Genomic DNA, 17,916 nt, shown 5'->3' with positions numbered 1-17,916 from the left:
ATTGTTTGTTCCTGTATTAAGTTAACATTGTGACTTCTGTGGAAGTCCCCGCCAGCCATAAGATGAAAACCACAGTTTTGAAATCGCATGAGCCATTGACTCATTGGCTTTTATTGTTATTGGCACTGAAGTGTCTCATTTGAGAAGACAAAATCCCAGTTCAGTTTGGGGTTTGGTGGACCAGATGTAATTTTGAAGGTTTCTTAAATCTTAACTGCTCTGTCAATCTTTTGCTTTTGGGACTCAGTTTTAATGACCTTTAAATAAGGTCTCTGACATGGAGCCTGAATGCATCTATAATCTGAACACAGACAAAAGTCTGTGCAAAGAAGATTCTTTTCTACTCAGCGCAGTTTCCTCCTCTTGCAGCAAGGTCGGTCAATCCATGAGCTAAGCTCCCGCACAATGGCATGAAATCCAGTAGTGTTCCCCCAGACTGCTTTTGCATTGATCTGTTTGGAACAATCTCTTTTAACATTTATTTTTAATTGAAGGATAATTACTTTACAACGTTGTGTTGGTTTTAGCCATACATCAACATGAAACTGGCCACAAGTATACACATGTCCCCTCCCTCTTGAAGCCCCCTCCCTGCTCCCCCCCCATCCCACCCTTCTAGGTTGTCACAGAGCCCCAGGCTGAGCTCCCTGCACTGTACAGCAATTTCCCGTTAGCTCCCTGTACTCTGCATGGTAATATATAGTTTCAATGCTGCTCTCTCAATTTGTCCCAGCCTTTCCTTCTGCTGCTGTGTCTGTTCTCTATCTCTGTGTCTCTATTCCTGCCCTGCAAATAGGTTCATCAGTACCATTTTTCTAGATTCAGTAGAATATTTGTTTTTCTCTCTCTGACTAACTTCACTCTGTATAACAGGCTCTCGGTTCATCCGCCTCACTAGAACTGACTCATGGTCGTTCCTTTTCATGGCTGTGTAATATTCCATTGTGTTTATGTACCACAACCTCTTTATCCATTCCTCTGTCAACAGATATCTAGGTTGCTTCCATGTCCTGGCTATTGTTCATAGTGCTGCAATGAGCTTTAAAAATTTTTTTTAATGTGTGGAAAACAATCATTGCCCACATCTAACACCAAACGCCTGCATTTCCACCAAGATCTCCCAGTTTCTCACATGTAGATTGGTTCCAATGATCCTGGGCTCTTACTCCCCCTCACACAGTCCCCCACTGGGGTCAAGATTTGATTCAGAGTTCTCACCAAGCTGATTTCCCCCCAAACATCCAACTGATAGTCCTGCGTGCTTTTTTTGGCCACACCCACAAGATGTGGGATCTTAACTCCCTGACCAGGGAGCGAACTCTCACCCCTGCATTGGAAGCATGGAGTCTTAACCATGGGGCTGCCAGGGAAGTCCTCATAGTTATACTGTAGAATCTTCTGAAATAATTTTTTTTTAATTAAGACATTATCTACTGTAAGATTTACCCTATTTAGGGTCAAGTTCTACAAGATGAAACATCCTACAATGCACAGGATAATCCCCAGCAATGAAGCAATTCTGCCCAAGGTATCAATAGGCTGAGGCTGACAGCCTGCATCACAGCTGTGATTTCAAGTAATTTCCCTTTACTGTCAGCCTTCCCTTCCTTGTCTCACTTCCCCACTCTGGGACCCATATTTCTATTGCTTCTCATCTGTGTGTTTATTTGTTTACTGTCTCTTTTTCCTCCTGTAATATAAACTCTAAGGGGCAAGGATTTTGCCTCTTGTTCCCACCATATAATAGTTGCTTAATAAATGTGTTGAATGTATAAAAAGTGCAGACAAAAACTATATTTTATAAAGCATCTTTAAAATTTGAGGATACGGGGACTTCCCAGGTGGTCCAGTAGGTAACACTCTAGGCTCCCAATTCAGGGGGCCTGGGATCGATCCCTGATCAGGGAACTAGGCGCCACCTGCCACAATTAAGAGTTCGCATACCGCAACGAAGACCCAGTGCAGCCACATAAACAAGTAAATAAATAAACAGTTAAAAAACAGAAGAATAAATTTTGAGGATGCCAGGAGGCTTCTCTGGACTTCAGTCTTGGTGACTCTCTAAACATCATCTGGGGAAAAAAATGTATGAGTGAGACAGAGAGAGACATTGTCTTCGTAGACTAAACCTGAGCTGAAATTCTAGCGCTGCCACTTAACTGCCACATTGCCAGAAACAAGTCACATTCCCTCATCTGTAAAATGGGAATTATAAGAAGATTAAATGTGCTCATGGATGTCAGCACCCTGCACTTTGTAAATGTTGGCTTTGACCTTCTTCTCTGTTTGCTCCTTCTCGAGTTTCCAGGCCAGCACTGGTGCCCGTGGTCATCCTCGTCAGCCCACCCTGGAGGACTGCCTGCAGCGTGGTGGACAGCTCTGTACATGCCTATGGCAGCTGCATCACTGCCCAGGGCCCATGTGATTGGCACGTTCACAGCAGGTCAACAAGGGAAGTGCCTGGCAGTTGACAGCCCCAGGCAGTACTGTCAACCACTGGGAGATGGGCATTGTGGATAAATGTCGCAGCTTCCTGACCCCTTCCCAGGACAGTTCTGAAGTGTCCTCTACATCATCTCCCAGAGGTCCTCTGTGAGGTTGAGCCCCGTTTGCCCACAAAGGTAACCAGCTCATTGACACACCTGCCATTCTCCCTTCCCTGTCTCACCTCCCACTTCCTCATTATCCTTCCCGAGGTTGTTTCCCAGATAAACTACTTGCACCCAGGGAGTAGCAGTCGCTACCTGTCGGCCTCGGATTTTCTCATTTGCTCAGCTTCATCTGCCCATATTCTAGCTGTTAGCATCTTCACCTTTTTGCATGAGTTTGTTTGGTGTTTTTTTTTCCTGACTATAGGGGTCAAGCAGGCTAGAAATGCTGAAGAATTACTGCTTCGTCCCTTCTGCCCAGCAGCCATCAACCTGTGCGTGGAAGGAAGTGGTGTATAAATGCCCCCAGCTCCCTTGTCCTTCAGGTAGAATAACTCTGAGACAGAATAACTCTGTTCTACTCTGCGGGTGGGACGTGGGGTTAAGCTCTAGTTGCCCATAGTAGTAACTGTCTTGATAACTTGTTTAATCCTGGTTGTTCTTCCTTCCCTCCCTCACTTTCTTTTTCCCTATTGGTGTGTCTTTTGCCTTCCAACTAAATTACTCGTCCTTGAATCTTTGTCTCAGGGTCTGCCTCTGGGGAAACCCAAATGATGGTACAAGCTCTACTGTGGGGGGTTTCCAAACTAATATCCGTTAGACCCAACTGTAGCTTCTCTTTAAATCTCTGAATAGGAGGGAACATGCTATTGGCCAATTAAACAGTGCTCTTCTAATAATTCCACCTGGAGCCGAAGCAGATGACTCCTATTCACTGAGTGGAAGGACCTCATCTTTCCCGTGGCATTAACAAGCCTCACACCCCACCCTTTAGTACATAGTTGCCCCCTATATTTCACATGAATTCTTCTGTTGGTAGCCCTGGAAATGCCCCTTGAGTCTCCAGTGGGGGGCGTCTCCTGTTCCTATTTATTTAGTTACTTTCTGGGGATAGGCATACATGTTGAATGTTGGCAGCAAACGGTCTGGCTCAATACTTTCATTTGTTTTAAAAAAAAAAAAAATTCAGAGTGGCTGATTGGAAATCCCACAGCAACTAGTCCCCCCACTCCCATGACACTTTGTTATTTTTATAAAAAAATTTCCCCCTATTTTCTTTCTTTTTATAGTGGTGAGTACAAAGGGTATTTGCTAATTCAGGGCCCTGCTCAATGGTTGACGGTACCGCCTGGGGCTGTCAACTCCCAGGCGCTTCCCTTGTTGACCCGCTGCGAGCATGCCAATCACATGGGCCCTGGGCGGTGATGCAGCTGCATAGTACATGCGTGGACAGAGCTGTCCACCACGCTGCAGGCAGTCCTCCAGGGTGGGCTGACGAGGATGACCATGGGCCCCAGTGCTGGCCCCGAAACTCAAGAGAAGGAGGAAACAGAAGAAGGTCAAACCAAATTGCATCCTCTCCTATGCCAAGCACTCAGCGTTTCCGTTGGCACCACCCCTTACGCAAGTTCTCTGTCCAGGAGATTCCTGTGACACTCCGCCCAACAAAGAACATGTGACTTAGCACCAGCCAATCAGAGCAGCTGAAGTACAAGGGGCACCATGACACGTGGTACAGATTGGTCCAATCAGAATTCATCTCAGGATTTGTTTGGCAGCAGCCGGGAAGCAGGTCTGTCTTGCAGTCCCTTGGGAGTTTAGTGTGGTTGGGTTGCTGACAAACAACTCAGCTTACTGAACATCTCAATTCCAGAGGAATTTCAGATGCTAAAAAAAATTTTTTTTCACCAACACTGCTCATTATTGTATTATGTTAAATCTCCCTGGAGAGCAGATTCCTTACCAGTATTTTTGAGCAGCACCTGTCACTTTCTAGTCAGTTTTGCTTGTTTTAAAAAGCTCAGTCTAAAATAGATCCAAAAAATCTGAGCAAATACCTGATTTAAATCTCATATTGGTCAGAATATCCATCCCACTGCAGTAAATAAAAGGCAAAATAATTGGCTTAAAAAATGGAAGTTGAATCTTCTCTCATGGACTAGCCCAGCGGTTAGCGTCCAGTTCGCCGTGGTGGCTCCACCTTGTCTGGGGTTCAGACTCTGTCTCGTTGCTGGGCACTCTTAACGTGTGACTTCCACTTCCTGGTCTGGGAGGGCTGTTTTAGCTCCTGCCGTATTTCCTCCTGCCGGTGGGAAGAGGGAAAAGGGAGGAAGAGGGCCCTCTGATCCCTCCAAGGGCACAATCCAGAAGCTTGTTGTCACAGAGCTGGGGACGTGAGCCTCCTCCTCCTTCCCTCCAGTCTTTCCCACTCAGCTCTGTGACCCCTGTGTGCAGCATCAAAGGGCTCTCTTGCCCTCTGGCTTCTGGTTGGGTTTGATCGATGAGAGACACTGGCAGGAGACGGGAGGAGAGGAGCAGCATGGGTCTGGTTATTCCCCCAGCTCTCCTGTTGGGATCCTGGGCCACTGTGTTCCTTGACTGAAGGTCACAGGTCCTTCAGACACCGTCTTCAGAGGTCTTCTCTCCGGATCTGGCAACCACTTCCATCTTTGCCCTTTTCTATTACTGTTACTACCTAAGGGTTGGAATGCACCCCCACCTCGCCCTGTTATGACTGCTTAGTGGTAACACCCTCTCTGTTATTAGCCCTGGGGGTGTTGTAGCATCCATTGGGGCTGCACCCTGCCCAGTGCCTTGTAAACAGTCCATTCGTAGAACTGCCCTCCTGCTGGGTCTTTGCTGCTGCTGCTATTGCTAAGTTGCTTCAGTCGCGTCCGACTCTGTGCCACCCCATGGACTGCAGCCTACCAGGCTCCTCCATCCATGGGATTTTCCCGGCAAGAGTACTGGAGTGGGGTGCCACTGCCTTCTCCATTGTCTTTGACTGGTGTGAATCCTCCTAACAGTCAAAGGCCATAGACGCCTTTATTATCATCCCTGTTGCATAGATGAGAAACAGAGGGACAGAGCGGTTAAGTGAGCTGCCTAAAGTCACAGAGCTAGTAAATGGTGGCACCAGTGTTTGAACCAGGGTGGTCTGGCTCTGGAAACTGCATTCTTTATCACTACACTGGACTCAGCTTCTTGAAATATGAGGCAAGAAGGACAAGGTTGTGGATTGTCCTCCACGTCATCATTAACTTGTTGAGGGCCTCAGTTCCTCGTATTTTTGGTGAAGGAGTGGACTAGTCCAAGAGTTACAGGTCCCAATGCCTGTGGAAGCCAAAAACTGACATAAACAAGGGGCATGGGCTGGGTCATCGGCACCAAGAAATATGTTCTCTCTTGCTTTCCTGTAAAGATCTGGCCCTCCTGTCTATCTTTCCTTCCCCACTAGCATAGAGAACCAGGCACACAGAGAAATCATTTAGAAATTGCACTTGGCTGACAGTAACTGCTATCAATACTTGACTGTAGCAGTTTAAACCAATTAGAGGTTTCTTCCTTTTACTTAAAGCCAGTCTGGAAGTCAGCATTCCAAGGAGGTAGCTCCATGGTGTGGACAGAGATTCCGTTTCCTTCCATCTTTAGTACAGACCCTCTCTCAGGTCACAACGTGGCTACTTAAGCTCCAGCCATCATGTTTGCATTGCAGGGAAAACTCAGGAGAATGGCAAGGCACCAACAAGCATTCTTGGAAGCCCCACCATCAGCTTTCACTTGCAACGCGTGGGCCAGTCAACCTTAGCAGGAATGAGAGTTTGGACTGAAGAATTCTCCGTGGTGGGATCTGTCCCGGGCACTGTACTGGCAGGAGTACACTCCTCGGCTCGCTAGATGTCAGTAGCGCTCCCCGCCTCTAGCTGTGACAACCGGAAACATCTCCGGGAACAAAACTTCCTCGATTGGGAAACATTAGAGCACTCTCACATTCAGAAAAGCTGGAAAATGTGATTTTTGAATATATTACTACCCCCAATAGTGTAGTGGTGTAAGTATGAGGGAAACAGAGCTTAGACATGTGGGTGGCAAACAGCAGTCCTTGCTCCGAGAGATCTCGTTCATTTTCCTCTTATTTCTGCTGAAAGAGAAACAGTGACCTAAGGGCAATGATAACCATTGTCAGCATCAGGAGTGATAGAGAATGGTGAGGACCAAACTGCAAGCAAAGGCCCCGTAGAGGGTGCTTTCCAGCTGCTTCCCAGCGGGTTAGCCTTTGTTACCCAAAAGGGTTATGTGGGCCTTCCCTGGTGCCCCAGTGGCTAAGGCTTTGTGCTCCCAATGCAGGGGGCCCAGCCTTGATCTCTGATCAGGGTGCTAGATCCCACATGCCGCAACTAAGAGTTCGCATGCCACAACTAGAAAGAAAGAGAGCAAGAGAGAGAAGAAGAAAGAAAGGGAGGAAGGGAGGAAGGAAGAAGGAAAAGATCCTGCATGCTGTAACTAAGAAGATCCCACATGCAGCAACTGGGACTCGGCATAGCCAGATAAATTTATGAATTAAAAAAACAGAAGGATCATGGGACTGGAGTTATGAGAGCTTCTGATTTTTCAAGAAAAACTAGAAACCAAGCCTTTAATTTGCAATCTGCCATTTCTAAACATTGGCAACTAACGATTTTTATAAAGATTTTTATGAATAGTGTTTGACCCATAGGATGCTAGTTTGCAGTGAGTGGCCGACAAGATTTAAAAACTTTATTTTTAAACATGTAGAAAAAATAGAAACCTAATACTTGGGTATACATCTTCAACAGTTATCCACATTTTGCCAATCTCATTCGGTCATCTTCCTTCAAATTACCCTTTCTTTGCCAGAGTTCTTCTTTTTTTTTTTTTTCAAATTGAATATTTTATTAACATGGTAGTTGTCTTTGTAACATGTGCACACACACTCGCACACTCAGAATGATCTGCCTGGGGGGAAAAAGACTAGGAATGCCTAAGGGGAAATAAAAAATAAAAAAATTCCTGGTAGGTTTTTCATTATTGTAGGCAATTATGTCCACATCACTTACAAAGCTATTGCCAAATCTGTCCAAGGAAGCAGAGTTTGAGAGGGGAAGAAAAAAATCTTGGGAAAAATTCAATAGTGGCATAGCAGAGCTCTCAATATGAGAAAGCTGACATAATGTGGACTTTTGCTGTGAATTTTGTCTTTGCAAAATATGGGGAGAGGTTTGTCAATGGGCAGAAAATAAGAGAAGGCGGTGTGAAGTAGGCTTTTGCAGTCAATTTTCCTCACAGTATTGTGCAGGGTCATCAGGAAAATGCTTCGTCTTTCTCTGCAACCAGTTTCAGAACTTTTCCAATTGCAATGGTCTTACCCTCATCTCTTAAAGTAAAGCGACCCATCTGAGGGAAGTCTTTAAAGGTCTCAAGGCAGACGGTTCCTGCTGTCGTCAAGCGGGCAATGCACACTTGATCCTGCTTCACAAAACGGGGTCGAGTCTTACTTTTTCCTCCTGATTTCTTGTCTACCAAGCAGATTAAGGCTGTTATTTCGCCTTCTTCAATACAGGTATGAATATGCAGCACCGCATTATAACCTGGGCAGATGATGGACTTGTGCTCTATAATCACTATCTGGGCATCAGATGTGCGACCAGAATGACAAAGATTATTCGGATCACAAAGTATGAACCCTGGAAGAATCTCCTCCTCTTCAATTCCTTTCAGTCTGATTTTGAGGTTTTCACCTGGGGCTACAGAATCGGTTTCCACATCGTCGGAAAGGATTCCAAGAACTTCCACATTGTGCTTGTTTGGCATCATCACAAGCTGCTGGCCTTTACAAATAGATCCTGATTCCAGCTTTCCCAGGACCACAGTGCCCATATCCTTGTACTTATCCACAATTGGCAGCCTGATTGGTCCATCAACTGATCTATTGAAGTTTGGCAAATTATCCAGATATGGAATAAATGGTAATCCAATGTACCAAGGACAGAAATCTGATTGCTCCTTAAGATTTGCTCCCGTCAGTCCTGAGCATGGCATGAAGTGAATGTCCTTTTTGGGATTAAAGCCAACTTTTTTCAAAAACGGCACCAGTTTCTCTTTACATTCTTCGTATCTCTCATTGCTCCAGTTTACTGTTGGGTTGTCCATCTTATTAATGAGCACAATCAAATGCTTTACGCCCGCCGTCTTTGCCAGCATGGCATGTTCTCTCGTCTGTCCTCCTTTCTCAGATCCAGTTTCAAACTCTCCTTTCCTGGCAGAGATCACCAGTACAGCCAAATCAGCTTGAGAAGCACCACCAATCATATTTGGGACAAAACTCTTGTGGCCAGGGGCATTGAGAATTGTAAAATGCTTCTTTTCCGTTTCAAAATAGGCACGACCCACTTCTACTGTTTTACCCTTGTCTCTTTCTTCCTGATTTGTGTCTAAGGCCCAAGATAAGTACCAAGTTTCTCTGTTTTTTTCTTTAGCTTCTCTTTCATATTTCTCAAGTGTTCTTTTGTCAACCATTCCAGTCAAATACATTATTTGTCCTCCAATGGTTGACTTGCCAGCATCTACGCGCCCAATGAATACGACATTTACGTGTTCCTTCTTAGGAGCGCCTGGCGGCGCAGCCACAGATTTAGGTTTTGGTATTTCCTCTTCCTCCTCCATCATTTCCTGGGCACTTTCCTCTGCGGGCCTTCCATCTCCCAAAGAACCACCATCTGGCTCTGCTTCACTTATTTCTTCTTTGTTCTCCCATGATTCTTCTGGGGACATCTCTGTCTCCCCATTTTCTACAATAGGTTCTGAAAGTTCCGTGCTAACAGCTGAATTTGAACCTTCACACAACAAGGACTGTTCGTCTTGAGAAGATTCCACAGGTGCTTCGCCTCGGTAGTTCTCCGCCAGAGTTCTTCTAAAAGCAACTGGTTGGCCTCGTGTCATTTCACCAGTGAATACTTGATAACCACTTTAAAAATTAAGTCATGCTGTTAACCACGCTGTTATCATACTTACCAAAGTTAGCAATGAGACCTTAGACTGGGCCAGATGCTTCTGAAGGGGGCAGCTGGCTTTGCCATTCTAAACTTTAGTGATTGATTCTCCTTCCTGTCTCCTGATCACCCTCGGTCTCTCACCTCTGTCCCTCCTTTTACACACCTAGACAGACACACAGACAGATACATAGATAGATACACACATGGAAGCACCAACACTGGAGTACACACAAAGACACAAACACACAGACCAACTCGCAGAACACCCACGCACACATTCCGCACGCATGAACTCCGCAGCCACTTTTTTAAGAATAAAGCACACGTCCTGAACTTAGACCTGCAAGCTTTTCAAACTGGGCTAGAACTGCTGCCGGTCTCGTCCCCAACCTCCTGCGTCTCCCTCATGCTGACTAGTTTTTGACCGTGGACTGGTTCACTCACCCAGGCCTTCAGTTTCCTTTGTGCAAAACAGGGACAACAATTCCAACTCTCCCCCAACAATGGGGCAGGGAGGAATGTAATTACAGGATTGCACACTCCTTGTCCAAGTATTAAAGTGCTTAATCATTACTGCCACTGCAGCAGCAATGATGAGGTGATCAGAAGCCCCAGCGGAAGCAGACAGTAAACGAAGAAATCCAGAAAGGGCTCTGATGGTCTGAACCTTCCGATTCCAGACAGCTTAAGACCCACGGCCCTTCTGTCCCTGAAGTCTTCCATTCGACTTCTATCCATTCATGAAGATGTTTTGGCAGCCTGGCAAGAGAAAAGGTTCAAAATCCAAATTCCCAACTCAAGCCATTAAGGGAGAAAGATACTTTGCAGCTTGGTTCCTAAATTAGAAGATGATTTCTGGGTGTTTAAATATCTCCCTTTATCTCTGTGCCATGTACGCGGCTGCTGACACAGCTCTGGGGCCTGGGTGGGGCTTGGGGTCAAGGGGAGGGCGGGTGATGCATTCTTGAGGTGTGCCCTTGGAGGAGATGTCCAAACAGGCCTCTGGTTCCTGCCATGCTCTGCCAAGGACACTCCCAAAATATCCAGGGGACAAATGCTATTTTTGAGGTTCAGCAGCCCAGCTGGTAAAGAATCCGCCTGCAATGCAGGAGCCCCCAGTTCGATTCCTGGGTTGGGGAGATCCACTGGAGAAGGGGTAGGCTACCCACTCCAGGATTCTTGGGCTTCCCTGGTGGCTCAGCTGGGAAAGAATCCGCCTGCAGTGTGGGAGACCTGGGTTCAATCCCTGGGTTGGGAAGATCCCCTAGAAAAGGGAACGGCTGCCCACTGCAGTATCCTGGCCTGGAGAATTCCATAGACTGTGTTACAGTCCATGTGGTCGCAAAGAGTCAGACACAGCTGAGCAACTTTCACTTTCACTTTAAAGGCTACCATGTCCCCCCCCCCCCGCCCCATAATCTGATTTCACTCAGAGTTTGCTTTTAAACAGAACCTGCCTTGCCTTTTGATCTTCCAGGAAATTTGGTTTCTCTTGGGGTCACTGGAGTAAAATGTGAATTAGCCTCAGTGCGTCTGGCCTTCTCAGAACTAAACTCTCTTAATGTTTAAAACTTTTTCTCTTAATCTTTTGCTGTTTCTTTCCTATTATCACATAGAGAGGATGCCAGTTAAGTGCCTGATGTTAAAATTTAAGATGCTGGGTCTTTAAATCCTGTTCTTCCTGAAAAGGTACAAATTTATCATTCCTAAGGTCAGTTTCTGGTCTAGAGTCAACAGAAAGTGAGGAATTTTGGGTTCCTGTTGTTCTGTTTTTTAAATACATATTGGAGGTCAACACCCTTTGAAGATGAATTCATTTGCAAAATATTATAAAGTTGAGAAGTGGCCATTTTAATTTCTGCAAAATGGTCAAGATGATGATGATGTAATGATCATAGTAGCGTAAGAGCTGCTTTAATTTGAGCATTCACTGTGTGCCAGGTGCTGTGCTAAGCTTGTCACTAGCATATCTCATTTATAGTAGATACATAGCATATCTCACGTACAGTAGATATATAGAGAGATACATATATCTCATACATAGTAGGTACAGCTGTTATTATTATGATGACTTTTCCATCTCTTCAAGGAAGCCCTCCCTGACTTTAACCTCATACCCTCACCCCAGGCTGAGTGTTCTATCCTTTGGACCATTAGACTTAGTGCTCTTTGAAATTACTTGGTTTCATGTCCTTGAGAGCAGAGCTCATGTCTTATTCAGCATTTGTATCCTAAGGGGTCAGAGCATGGTAGGTATATAGTTAAGACTTGTTCAATGAATTGAATAAAAAACCTTAGGCAAGTTGCCCAGTTTCTCTGAGCTTCATTTTTCCCCTCTCAAAAACTGGGTTAGGAGCAATAATAACAGCTGATATTTATTGAGTCCCCATGTGGCAGAGATGACTGGCTGCTCTCCTAATATCTATTCCTTATTAACAGACACTGATCTGGGCAGCAATGTGCCTCTCATGCAGCTAGGGGAGAAGCTAGCAGAAGTTGCTGGGTGGAGCTGATAGTTGTCAAGTACACACCTTTCATCCCTCTTCATGCCCTCTTTCTTCGAGCCTAGAATGTGGACACAATGGCTGGCACTCTGGCAACTGTTTTGGTCCTTGAGGCAACCTCAAGGATGGTGGAGCAAAATGATAGAAATCTAGGACCCCGATGATTATCTATTCATCATTCTAACCCTGGATGTCACACCTTTTGGTTTCTTAAGTGCATACAGGGAAAGGAGGAATTGGTAAGGGGAGAAAAAGGAAAAGAGCTCTATCTTAAGTCACTTACTTGGGTTTTTTGTTTTATAAAGCCAAATCTAATTCTAACTGACAAGACTTGGCCAGGCCCATGTTCAGCGCTTTTATTATGCACCTCAGTTAACCCTCCCAACAGCAGTTTTAAACAGGCATCATCATTATCACTTCTATTTCACGAGGAGGCAGAGACTCTGAGGGATTAAGTGACTGGGATTTGAAGCAGGCCGTCTGTGTCCAGAGCCAGCACTGCATTCTGCTGCCTGCTTTACTGTGATCTTATGGGCGATGTGGAAGTATACAGATACTGCAAATCACTGGATTCATAGTTGCTGTTCATTCACTCATTAATTCATGTATTTAGTCAACAAGCATTTATGGAGAGCCAACTCATAGGCTTTATTAGACTTGGGGCTATGAAAACAAACAAAATGGTTGTCTGCCCTCCAGAAGTGCCCCCACTGGGAGGTTCTTTTATGGTTACTTCCCAGGGGCACATATTGGGTCAGGGTCCCAAATTTGGTGATGCACTGTACAGCCTCAGGGATACCATCTACACAGACCTCAGTATGAAGGGTGCCTCCTAGATTTGGGCAGTCCACAACCTGCACAACTGTATGTGGCAGCCAGCCACCAACAGAATCGGGATGCAAAGCCTTGTCTCCAGTCTCCTACTTGGATGCCTTTCCATCTATTCCCTGTAATGTCTTCATCTGTTCCCAGATCCCTCTTACTGTTTGTCAATTCTAGTCTCTGTGTTTTCAGGTTAGAAATATTTCTAAGATGTCGGGGGCTCTTTACCTTCATTCATGTATGAGAGGGAGGCATAAACAACTCTTTGGAAGCTCCATGTGTTTCTCTGCAATGTGGCTGGGCAGTGAGCCAGCTTTTTCATTCTGGGACCCGAATATCATTATTATCAGTGTGTTTGCCAAGGAGGTTCACTTCTCTGTGGAGGACTCTCCAAGATCCTGCCCAGGAATCCTGCCTGCGGCAGGCTGCCTGTGTTCTGGAAGCCGAGGCAGGGAAGGGAGCTGGGTCTGACCATTTTGGCTCCTTATTTTATCCCCAGCCTCTCCATCTCAGTGTCTCTGGAAAGTAACTCTCAGACCCCCTGCCAAGGGGGGTGGGGCAGTCACCTGGCTACACAATGGTGGGCAGAGGGGATTGAGAACCTTCCACCAGCTTCCAGTCGGGGTTCCTGTGATCATCCCCTCCTGTTCCTTCATCCTCAGGAGCATCCGGCACCACCATGAAATTTTTTAAAATGGTAGGTGTGACTGCTTGAATAAAATACTTAAGTTTAATTTTACTTTAATTTGGGACTTACTCCCCAACCCGATATAAAGTCTAGTGTGACTTTTATCACTATAAATTAGTTCTGCCGATCAAGGACTCTATATAAATGGAATTATACAGTATGCATTCTTTGCTGTCTGGCTTCAGTTTTTTTTTGTTTTATGTTTTTGGCAGTGAGAAAGGCCTCAGTGGTTTATTGCCAATTTCAGGCGGCCGCCCCTCACGGCCACCAGCCAGTCATCCTTTCCTGTCCTGGCTACCGAGCCTGTGTCCAGAAACTGTAGAGGCTCCAGTGGGAATCACGGTGCGGAAGGTGGGAGGCTGGCCACACAGGCCCTGCCTCGGGTGGCACAGACTCAGACCAGATCCCGAAGCAGGAGACGGCAGACCCAGTGGAGATTCTGGGGAGGCTGGGCTGCACCCTGCCTCATGCAGCCGGCATCCCAACAATTCCTGTCTCCACAGGAACCTCGGCTGGAGCCTCAGGGCGGGGGCAGCCGGCCAGGACTGTGGACAGCAAGGCCCTTGCTCTGCAGCCCGTCCAGGCTTCCGGCAGCAATGACAGGTAAAGGGGGCCCTGGGTGGACACGCCCCTGGGGGGCCTTGGCCTCCAGCAGTTTCAGGCCAGTGTCCATCCCCAGGGGAACGAGGACCCGGGCCCTGTCTGGCGTCTTTGACTCAGGGACAGTGTCTGTGAGATTCACTCAGGTTGTTGGGTATATCCATCTTCATTCTTTTCCATTATTTTAGCTTGTACCTTCTATCCATCTATCTGTCTATCATCTATCTAATTTATCACAATTTATTTATCCACCTGCTGTTGAAGAACACTTGAGCCATTTCCAGATTTGGGCTGTAATGAATAAAGCCGCCATGAACGTTCTTGAACGTGACTTTTGGTGGACATATGAACCCAGCTCTCCAGGGTAGGCTTGGGGCTCTAATTTGGAATCCACACAGGACGTGTCCTTGTTATTGTTTACACTGTCTCAGTTCTCACTGGATTCCTCCACTATAGGCTCAAGCACCCGGCCATTTGCTTGATGTTGCCACTTGGATGTTTTACTGACCTCTTAACCTTACCATGACTTACCTTGGAGTGCACCCCATCCCCAGCCAACCCCAGTCTGCTTTCCCCAGTCTCCCCAGCTCAGTCTACATTGCCACCGCCCTCACAGTGCCTGAGCCAGAAGTCAGCCTCCAGTCTTCTCTTCATTTGAATCCCTGCTCCTCCTGGTGCCACATCAACCTGTGGATTCCAAGTTCAAACTCTCTTTCAAATCCATCTTCTCCTCCCCGTCTCCACTGCCTCCTCCGGGTCCGACCACCTCATCTCTCTCTTAGATAGCTGCCCAGCCTCCTAATGGGCCTCCCTGATTCCATCTTGCTTTCCTCTAACAGCTTCTCCAAATGGCAGCAAGATGCTCTTAAAATGTGAATCGGATCATATTCTTCTTTTGAATGTCTTCCCACTGCACTTGGACTCAAGACCAGACTCCTAAAGGGCGGTTTACAAGCATCTGGCCGCCACCTGTCACATGTCATCTCTCCCAGGCACTCTCCTAGTCCTTGGGATTTACCCCCTCCTCCCACCCCCCCCCCGCCTTTTTTTTAACCTTGGGGACTTTTGAGTTTGCTGTTCTCTCCACCATTGTGTTCTTAGTCCTTGCATAACCTTTAAAATATCTTTTGCATATAAGCAAGTATGAAAATATATTCTTTTCCTTTCCACCCCCTGAAAATGTCACAAATGAGTAAATGCTGAACACATGGTTCGTTACATTTTGTGTGTGTGTGTGTTTTGCTTAAGAAGTCCTGGCATGAACTTTACTTTACCTATTCATTCACACAAACCTGCCTCCTTGCTTTTTAAAAAAGATTTTTATTTATTTGTGTATGGCTGTGCTGGGTCTTTGTCGCTGTGTGGGCGTTTTCCTATAGTTGCGGCGGGCAGGGGTACTCTCCAGTTATAGTGCACAGGCTTCTGATCGCGATGCCTTCTCTTGTTGCAGAGCGCTCGGGTGCGTGGCCTTTAGCAGCTGTGGCTCTCGGGCGGTGGAGCACAGGCGCAATCATTGTGGCGCATGGGCTTAGTTGCTCTGCAGCATGTGGGATCGTCCCAGATCAGGAATTGAACCCGTGTCTCTTACACTGGCAGGCAGACTCTTTACCACTGAGCCACCAGGGAAGCCCCTGCCTCCTTGTTTCATATCAGCGAATTTTATCCCACTGTAGCGATGGAATGCCATTTATTCATCCGATAGTTTGTCGGTAGATACCGTTTTCATTTTTTTTTTGCTATTATAAACAATGTGATAATGAATAACTCTGTATATGCCATTTAGCGTATGTATGAATAAACCTGTAGAATAATTGTCTATTATTTATTTATTGGCCACACTGTGGGCTTGTGGGATCTTAGTTCTCCAACCAGGGATGGATCCTGTACAGTGAACGCCTGGAGTCTTAACCACTGGACTGCTGGGGAATTCTCTGATCATCAGTTTCTACTCACCAACTTGGTAGATTGTCAGACTGGGATTTCTGTTGATTTGATGGGGAGGTAAATGATATCTCTTATTATGCATGATATTGATCATTTCTTTACATACTTAAAAGCCATTTGCTTTTCCTCCTCTTTGAACTACCTCTTTTTGCCTATTTTCCCACTGAATTGTTGATACTTTTCTTTTGATTTGATGAAACATTTTGTATGTTAGGTAAATTAGCCTTTTGTGATTAGCCCAATTTGTCTCTCGGCATTGAATTTAGTACATCTTTTTAACCATAAAGAGTGTTTTTAACGTCTTTATGTTGTCAAACATATTTGTATTTCATTTTAGGACATTTCAGGCTTCCCTGGTGGCTTAGATGGTAAAGAATCTGCCTGCAGTGCAGGAGACCTGGGTTCGATCCCTAGGTCGGGAAGATCCCCTGGAGAAGGGAATGGCAACCCACTCCAGTATTGTTGCCTGGGGAATCCCATGAACAGAAGTCTGGCGAGCCCCAGTCCATGGGGTCACCAAGAGTCAGACACAACTAAGAGACTTCACTTAGGACATTTCAGTTTTGCTTCATTATTCAAAAGGTCTTTCAGAGTCTGAAGTCATAATAGATTTATACCTATCATATTTTACTACATTTGCGGTTTCACTGTATGCATTTAAACCCATGATCTATTTGGAATCTGTCCTGGTTTAGGTGTGAAGGAGGTGTCCAGCTAGATTTCCCCTCCCGGTGGCTACCTGAATTGTTTCTTCTCATGTTGACTCTCTTTAAATGTTGCCGCCTCTCTGACTATCCTGTTCAAAGTATTTCCTATCTCAGTCCCTTGCCTGTATCTTTCATAGAGCTTATTGCAATCTGCAGTTCTAAAAGCGTTTGTTAGCTTGCTCTTTTTGGTTTCTCCCACTATGTCAGTTCCTTGAGGGCTGGGATGGCTCTTTTTCACCATCATATCCCCCACAGCGTGCGCAGCGCCTTGTACATAGCAGGTGTTTGTGGAGGACATGTGATGTTGCTTCTGCCTTCTGGCATCTGTTCTTCCTTCTTCTAGTATTTGCATTCCAATTTTCCTTTGAGAAAACCACACCTCCATTGCTGCCGGTCCAAGGAGTTTGAGTAGGGTGGACTCCACCCCCTGGCTTCAGGTGTGGGGCGTGACCAATCTGTGGTCCACCCCTGGCAACGGTGATTGGTTGAGATGGGCGCATGACCTAAACTCAACCAATGAGATACGATCTCCCACCGGAGAGGTATTATTGAGAGAGGGTGGGGCATTTCCCATACAGATTTTCCGAGGCCCTTGACTCTGGGTCAGAGGGACCAGCCTTCTCACGTAAAAATGAAAGGAAAAAATAAATAAAAAAGGAGTCCTGACAAGGCAACTGTGGTGTCTCTCTTGTTGATCTCTAAAACAAAAAGAATATTGTAATTCTGCATCTGGGGTCTTTTGATGATTCAGTTAAAGAGACGCTTCCATTTCTTTCAATCCAACAAATAATTCTTGAGCGCTTATAAGCTGTGTAAGACTTGAGCTGAATTCTGGGACTGGCCTCAGATCCTAATGGTGATGTTTTCAGATCCAGTGGGCTTCTAAAATATTTTTGAAATAAAACAACATATGTCAGAGTTTATAAAATATATAAAATACAAAGGCAAAAAGGCCAAAAGACCTGTACTGACATTAAAAAAACAAATAAACAAGTAATACTTGAACGTGGTTAGAAAAGTGAAGTCATTCAGAAAGGCTCGAAACATAGCACACAGGTGTAATAAACCACTCCCACATTCAGGGGTTTAAAAATTGACATTTTAAAAAAGCTCACAGGCAAAAAAAATGGCGCTGAGTCTACTCCCCATTAACAGTTTCTTGTGGTTGCTTTTAGAAAACTTTTATACACATATAAGACTATTTATATG

The 17,916-nt window shown here is 45.6% G+C and overlaps 1 pseudogene; it reads right to left on the bottom strand.

The window, feature by feature from the left end:
- Positions 1-7,595: 7,595 nt before the first annotated feature.
- On the bottom strand, positions 7,596-9,323 carry LOC138091416 (eukaryotic peptide chain release factor GTP-binding subunit ERF3A pseudogene; annotated as a pseudogene).
- Positions 9,324-17,916: the final 8,593 nt, after the last annotated feature.

This window comes from Capricornis sumatraensis, chromosome 15, assembly GCF_032405125.1.
Source record: "Capricornis sumatraensis isolate serow.1 chromosome 15, serow.2, whole genome shotgun sequence".
NCBI lineage: Eukaryota > Metazoa > Chordata > Mammalia > Artiodactyla > Bovidae > Capricornis > Capricornis sumatraensis.
This window is presented reverse-complemented; position numbering and strand designations above follow the sequence as displayed.